This window comes from Dipodomys merriami, unplaced genomic scaffold (genome assembly GCF_024711535.1).
Source record: "Dipodomys merriami isolate MVZ:Mamm:240054 unplaced genomic scaffold, mDipMer1.0.p SCAF_11, whole genome shotgun sequence".
Lineage (NCBI taxonomy): Eukaryota > Metazoa > Chordata > Mammalia > Rodentia > Heteromyidae > Dipodomys > Dipodomys merriami.
The window spans coordinates 14,379,995-14,388,333 of record NW_027202382.1 but is presented as its reverse complement, the minus strand read 5'-3'; the positions used below and the strand labels follow the sequence as shown (position 1 = coordinate 14,388,333).

At 40.2% G+C, this 8,339-nt stretch overlaps 1 pseudogene; it reads right to left on the bottom strand.

Annotated features, from left to right (window-relative positions):
• Positions 1-276: 276 nt before the first annotated feature.
• On the bottom strand, positions 277-5,036 carry LOC138817050 (small ribosomal subunit protein eS6-like; annotated as a pseudogene).
• Between the last annotated feature and the right edge of the window lie 3,303 nt (positions 5,037-8,339).

The window sequence follows — 8,339 nt, the reverse complement described above, 5'->3', positions numbered from 1 at the left end:
ACCATCCTCTGGTTTTAGGGTCCTAATTGAATATTAATTGGCTAGGGTTTATTTCTGGGTCTTTATTTCTGTTCATTGTTCCTCAGGCCTGTTTTTGTGCCAGTACCAACCAGTTTTTATTACTCTAGCCCTAGAGTTTGAAATTTGGTATTGTTTTATCTCCAGCACTACTTTCCCTGCTAAGAACTGCTTTTCCTATTCCGAGTCTTATGTGGTTCCATATGGATTTTTGGATTGCTTTCTTTATCTTGAAGAATGATGTTAGAATTTTGATAGCTATTGAATTGATATATGGAGTAACAAAGACACTGAATCTTTGGTTCTAAGTTTCTTACCTTCTTTGTTCAAGGGCTTTCTGATAATTGGCCAACTTCATCTTCTTTAGAGAGACTGAAACTTGTGCAGATTCTGATTTGGGGCCTCAGATGATAAGACACAGTAGTATCTGTTATTCTAGGAATATCCTTTTCTCCACTTTTTACAATAACCAAATTAAAAACACTCAGATCAGCAACACCAAACATATTTTTGCTTTCTCTCTATAGTTCAACTTGGTCTGTAACGGGAGTGCCCCATTCTCAGCTGCAGGTAAACTTGGATAAAGGTTAAGATAGCCTGCTCCATGGGAAAACCTTGCTTGTTCCCACCACTGATTCAGACTACAAAACCCTTCTATTCATCACCTAGAACATCAGCAACAACTCTATAGTTACACAATTCTCACAAAAAGTACAAAGTTGTTTCACACATGATTCGATGACTTTCCAACAGCCAGTGGTGAGGACGGAGATACTCAACTTCAGCTTGAGGGACCTGCTTACCCTTAGCAATACAAAAAAAGTCACCATGGAAAGTCCTGAGGCAATGTGTTTACAAATATAAACAACAAGTAGGCAGGCTGTTACTGAAAGGAAGGGAAATCTAGTGTAGGATTCAGATGTTATCAGATTCTTAGTTTTATCACCTTCTTAGGTTTATCAGGCTTAGTTGTACATTCTAAGAGTTTTATCTAAAGGTCAAAGATAGTAAATAGTAAATAGCTACTGAATGGGGCTAAAGATAACTATAGCTCTGGATCTATAACATTCCCTCTCAACACAATCACAATATTCTACTCAGCCAAGGTCAAGTGGTCTACAGGATCTTAATACAGATACAGCTTCTGAGAACTGGTCAGTATTCTACCTCTGCTGGCCATCTGGGAGTAGGAAATAGGGGAAAGGGGGAGGGTGGGTTCAGCAGCTGAAAGGAAGGAGAGACAGCCTCTCAGTGGGTCTCAGAAAAAGGATACTAATGTATTTATTGACATGTTATGATTAAAGTCCCCAAGTGAATACTGAGAGACAGCTGCACACAGAGAATAGAGGTAGTGATTAGAAAAATTAATTAGTGTTTTTGTAGATGTTTTGCATTTCTACAGAGCTCTGTATTTACAAAGAATTTTGTAAACACTTACTAACTCTGCCCCCTACACACACACACACACATACACACACACATACACACACACACACACACACACACACACACACACACAGCCTTTTGACAAGAACAGCATTACTAAATATGTTTCTTTGTCCTCCTAAGAACTAGACTGCAGTGACCACATAATAGGATTGAGGATATAATATCCTCCTTGCATCTCTTTTACTCACAGTGTGCTTTGAGAATCCAAATAATGAGAACTGAACATTATCTTATCCTGTAATTTTACTAGGAAGAGTAGCTCATGAAGATGGCTCAGTGCTTGACTAAACTGAAAAGGATATCATACATAAGTATCTTTAGATGATATTAATGTTATGACTTGAATTTTCTTCCCAAATTTCCCTAAATTCACACATAAATGATATTTGGAGGTGGAACCTTTGGAAACTTAGGACATAAGGGCTCCCCCTTGTAATGGATCCATTTGGGAGTAATGGTTATCACGAGAATGGTATTGTTATAGAAACATGCTGTCTCCGGAAGATCCTCTCTTGATGCCAAGCAGATGCAAGCACCAGCCTCCAGAGGAACAAAATAAACCTCTGTTCTTTATAAATCACCCAGTCTCAAAGTTTGCTATAGTAACCAATCTATTCTGGTTCCCTCAAGCTTTTCTATTGTAAAATACATATAACATAAATTATGCCATATTTAACCATTCTCAAATATACAATTTAGTGACATTAAGTAGATTCACATTCTTATGCAACCATAACCACCATCCATCTCCAGAACTCTTATTCTTTTGTAAAACTGAACAATAAGCTGAGCACTGGTGGCTTATGTCTAAAATCCTAACTACTCAGGAGATAGTGAGTAGGAGGCTGAAATCAGATGATTGAAGTTCAAAGCCAGTCAGAGAAGAAAAGTTTCAAAATAACCAGCAAAATGCTAGACAGTGGTATGGCTCAAATGGTAGAGTTCTAGCAGTGATCAAGTGAGCTGAGTGAAAACAAAATGTTCTGAGTTCAAGCCCTAGTACCAGTTTAAAAAAAAACAAACCTTAACAATGGCTATGCATTCCTCCTTTTCTCCAACCATGGGTACTCACCATTCTGTTTTCTGATTTTGACTTCTCTAAGTATTTCATATAATTGATTGAGCTCATATAATATTTCTTTTTGTGACTGGTTTATTGCATTTAACATATCATCTTAAGGGTCATCCATATAAAATTTCCTCCTTTTTCAAGGCCAAATAATATTTCATTATATGAATATATCACATTTTGCTTATACACTCACCCACCAATGGAGATTGTAGTTGCTTCCATGTTTTAGGTATTGTGATATTATGCTGCTGTGAAAATAATGCCTCAAGATCCTACTGTCAGTTCTTTGAGCATATAACCAGAATTACTGGATCATGTGGTAATTCTGAAAACACAACATACTTTGCAATTTAGAAGTATGTGAAAGAAAATATTTAAGTTTTGAAATAATATAATATATCATACTGAAGTTATAAAAAATATCCATAATTACTCATATTACTTCCTTGGAATCACTTTAGTGTATACTTGTACATAATGTCTTCCTTTATCCATGTGAAATTCAACAGTGTTCAGCTTATGCTATTGAGGTTATAAAGTCAGGCACCAGTGGCTCATGCCTGTAATCTTAGTTATACAGAAAGTTGAGATCTGCAAATCAAAGTTCAAAACCAGTTCTGTTAGGAAAGTCTATGAGACTCTTATTTCTAATTAACCACCAAAAAGCTGAAAGTAGAACTGTGCTTTAAGTGGTAGAGAGCTAACTTTGAGCAAAAAAAGATCAAAGACAGTACCCAGACCCTAAGTTCAAGCCCCAGGATCAATGAGCGCGCGCGCGCGCGCGCGCACACACACACACACACACACACACACACACACACACACACACACACAATTGAGATTACGTACATTAAGAAAAAAGCAATCATGATAACCATTTCCCTGGATTTTTATGTAGTTAGATCTCAGATAAATACAGATACCAGAAGCCTGCCCATCTGTCCTCTACAGAAACTCAGGGCTGAAAGAGACTTACATATCCTGTCTTTGACCCTCTTACAACATCCTTGCTGCCCCAGAATGGAAATAAAGGCTCTGTTTCCTGACGGTTAAGCCCAGCATGGGGTTGTAGATAGCACAGCAGTATGGCTTCAGAGCAAGAGTATAGCACATAAAGTCACTTGGCCCTCCCTTAACACACCCTTTGAAGGGACAAGCTAAATGGGGGAGATGCTGTGGCCTGAATATTTGTTTTCTTCCCAAGGTCATAGGTTGAATGGCACCAGTGTGGAGGCACTGAGAAGTGAGGCCTTTGGGAGAGAATTAGGTCACGAGGGCTTAGATCTCATGAATGAAATTATAAGAGACCCAAGGGCACTTTTCTGCCCCTACTGTAACTGTGAGCAAACTGAGCAAGGCCTTACCAGCACCCAATATACCGACACTATCTAGTCTCTTGGACTGTCTAGTCTCTAGAACTGGAAGCAATAGATTTTTGTTGTTTTAAATTACCTAGCCTAAGACATTTTATTAAAATAGCCTTAAATAGCCTAAATCAGGGCATATTTGCCATGCTGACAAAAGCAGAGAAAGACAAGATGCCTGAAATACACAAAGCCTCTGATGATTAAGGAAAAAGTCCTGGAGATCGAAACTGAGATTCTCACTGCTACCTTTCCACTCCTAAGCAATTTCTGGAGAAACAGTTCTTGCCATACCACAACATAAACTTTAGGTCCACCAGGGGGGACCTTTGTTCTCCCTCGGTGCACATGTAGCCCCTTCCCTAGAAGTCCCCGACCAGCATGTATAACCCAAGTTGAAGGAAGGAGGCCAGATCTGGCCGGCACCATTTTGGCCACATGGTGGATGGTAGAGTCTTCATGCTGGGGGAAGGAAACCACCCCCCCCCTCCATCACCTGCCTCCCAGGAAATGGGCGTGCCTGGACCCCTGATAGGTTACTGAATCTGTCAGTCTAGTGCCTGGGACTGGGAATTTCCTGAGAATCTGCCCCCTATGCCGACCTGTTTAGGCGTCGACCAGCCTAGCCACCAGGACTCCATGCCACTTGTATGTTCACGATCGTGTCCTGTGTCCTGTCTCCTGGCTCGTCTCCAGTCATCATGGAGTTCCCAATTCAGCTCTCCATTTGGAGGTGAACAGACTTGTTGATATTGTTACTGTTATTTCTTTCCTCTTTAGCATGTTTCCTAGCTGGGTTATGTGTATTTGCATGCTGCAGGCCTTTGTAACAACTGGAGGCCTGCAGCCTGTTAACTGTGTAATAACGTCTCCAATATTCTATATTTTAAAATGTGGCTTCTGGGATGATTTACCTTACAACAAGGTAACTGGTGCATCTGAGGGCAGCGAAAGGTCCCCAGGTTCTGAGGTCATGTCCTTACCTGCCCCAGTCACACCTCCTTGTTCCCAGGCTCTGAGGTCATTTCCTCTTCCTCTGAGGTCACGTCCTCATCAGCTATGGCCACACCCCCTGCCCACCCTCTCCCTATATAATCAATCTCCACCATAAGTTGCCCCTCTGCACACTGCATCGCCTGTGGGCAGGCAGTTTGCTCTCCCCGCAATAACCTCTTTCCTGCCTGAACGACACGTAGTGGTTTCATTTCAGCGAACTGTACAATACACACTTATATTTTTATTTATTTTAGGGATTAGTTTATAGGTTGAGTACAAAAGCAACATCCCTTCAAGAGAATCTTTAAAACAAGTTAATTTTGAGTTTTACAAGGTTTTTTTTGTTTGTTTGTTTGTTTTTGAGTCTGGTAGTGGGGCCTGAACTCTGGGCCTGGGCGCTGTCCCTCAGCTCTTCAGCTAAAGGCTAGCACTCTACCACTTGCGCCATAGCGCCACTTCCGGCTTGTTTCTTTTTTGCTTATGTGGTGCTGAGGAATCGAACCCAGGGTCTCATGCATTCAAGGCAAGCACTCTACCACTGAGCCACCTTCCCAGCCCTCTACAAGGTTTTGAGTTTGGCCTTTTTCCCCCCCAGCTCATCTTCCCAGGCTGAGTTCTTGTCTAGATATTTCCAATTGGAATTCAGTTTCCCAATTTCTTACTCTGCAGACACCAAATCAAGTTTATGACCCCCCCCTTTTTTTAAGTAAGCATTGGAATTATAAAATTGAAAAAGTTCATCTACATCAGATCCTTGACTCTATCTGAAAGATTCTTTGTCCAGCTTGTCAGTTCCATGATGGAAAGATTCCACAAAACAAGTCATCTGATTACTAGAAGTCTTCAAAAATACCAGGAATAAATGGCCCTGATCTTTATGAAAATATATTTGGGGCTCTTTTGTTCTTTCTAGTCTCTTTCTTTATCCTGCTATTGAAGTGATTACTGTCCACAAAGCTCCTAATCTGGATACTAGGCCCTGCAGGATTCTAGATGAATGCTTTATTTAGGGATGATGTTTCTGAACCTCTGTCAGAAATCCTGTAAGGGCAAGGAATAAGAGATGGTAAGCATTTCAGAAGACAACTCCCAAATGGTGAGTCAGATCTCATGTTCCTTCCATTTTAATGAAAGAAAAATAGACCAGGTCACTTCCTGAAATAGATACTCAAGGCCTGAGGTTGTAGCTGAGAAACCTGCACAAGCAGAGGGCTCTTCTCAGCTACTGTGGACTTCAACTCTAGACTGCGATCAAGCCCCCAAACCTGGTTTGGGGGCTCACCAACATTTTTTCTTCTCTATTTCTATATGGAAATACTTATTTCACTTTTAAAGAAGAACACCAAAATGTCATTTTTTTCTATGATGATGATGTTACACTAGAAATGTAGGAGTGTGAAATTTGTAATGTTATAGACAAATTTAGTATGAAATGCAAATATCACAGCAGAGTAGGCTGGATATCTAAATCTTAGTTGAATTCTCTGAAAGGGTTCCTATGGCTAGTTAGTTCAGCTGACTTACAGGGCCCTAGTATTAGAGACTGAAATAGAAGGGTAATAATATTAATCTGGGAACAGTTTAAACTTCATAAAACTTCTCCAGCTCTCCTTATGTTCACAGTTTTGAATATTTACAGTAGCAAATTCTCTCACCATAGTCTGTCTGGCACTTGATAGTGAATTTAATAGCTGTTACTTAAGGTAATATAGACTGCTGCTTTTGTTGGCCATGGCAGCTTGAAGACATTTGATAACCTGCAAAACTGATTGCATCAATCCTCTGCTCAAAATCCTCCAATGACTCCCAGGGCCAACAGAAATAAAAGCTTATTATTCATTGTTTTGCTCATTTTATTCCTTCATTTTTCCACACTTGTTTATTGGCTCATAGACTCTGTGTAAACTGAGATAAAACAATAAAGAAGGAGCTAAGAGAGTTCCAGAATTCTTAGAGCTGGCAATTTTAATATATTGCATTAAGCTATGTTTTTCCTTGGGTTAGGGTGTGGCTCAAATGGTAAAGCACCTGCCAAGTGAGTGCAGGGCTCTGAGTTCAAACCCCAGTAACACATTCATAATGTATGCATATGCATGCACCGTGTATGTGCATACACAGGCACATATACACACTTTTTTAGACCATAAAAAAAACCTTGTGATTTTCCTTGCCATCTGTTATCAAGTCGAATATGAAATATCCCACACATGCTTCTATGTTGAACATTTGGTCCTAGCTGGGGCACTATTTTGGGAGGTTCTGGAAACTTTAGGAGGTGGAACCTAGCTGGAGGAAGCGGGTCACTGGGGAATGTGTCCTTGGGTAATTTGTTTTATCCTGCGCTCTCTCTCTCATTATCTCTCATTCTCTCTCTCTCCCCACTCCCCCCCCTCTCTCTTTCCCTCTCTCTGCTTCCTGTCTGCCATGAGGTACAGAAGCTCCTCCATCACATGATTCCACTGCCTTGATGTTCTGCCCAAGTAACCATAGATGGCCCCACTGAAACTGTGAGCCAAACAAACCTTTTCTTCCTTAAATTTTGTTTTTTTTTCTTGAAGGGTAGCAAAAATTTATTTAGTAAAGCAGGGAGAAGCAGAAAGAACCAAGCATTCTCTCACTTCCTAGTCCCTAGTGTTCTTAAAATTATTTCCTCCTGGTAGGGGTATCCACCCCCAGCACATCCCCATACAGGAGCCAGAAGCAATGGAGCCTCCCTTAAGTTGTTTCTGTCAGATATTTGGTTACAGTGATGCAAAAGGTAACTAACACAACAGCCCATCTACAGTCATTTTCCCAGTATCAATTCCTGTTCCCCTACAACCATTCCACCAATATAGTCCCAGAAAAGAGAAATGATGGTTCTCTCTTAAGAAGGGAGCTTATTATAAAAGGGAAACCCTTTCCAGATAGAAGAACAACAGAAAGTACCTTTTATTAAAGGTAGAAGTGTAGAAGGACAAAATAGAAATCTTCAGGTTAGGGAGGACGATGACCTGAAACCTTAAGAACTTGGTAACAGCCCAGAAGCTTCTGCCTTCTTTGCCATTAGTTAAAAATCTGGATCCAATTATGGGGGCCATCAAATAGATTTATATTAAGGAATAGCTGTGTGCAATGCTATCTTGAATAAAGAAAATTCAATGTCAGAAAATCTTTAAGACTGAGTTTGAACCATGTGTACCTACATCATTTTATGTAAAGGTTGAACATTGTTCAAACCTGTTAGAATTTATTCTAATTCTGTAACTCTTTACCAAGCAAAAAAGTTCCTTGTGTTCTTAAAACTATTTCCTCCTAATATACTCTGAGCTGGTAGAATAAACAACCATTTCCTTCTCTTTGAATCATGAGCTTCTGGTTTAGAACTCCACTGACAAGTTGAGTGAGCACCTACCCACACACATCATATGTACTTTCCCTTGTACACATACAAAATCATA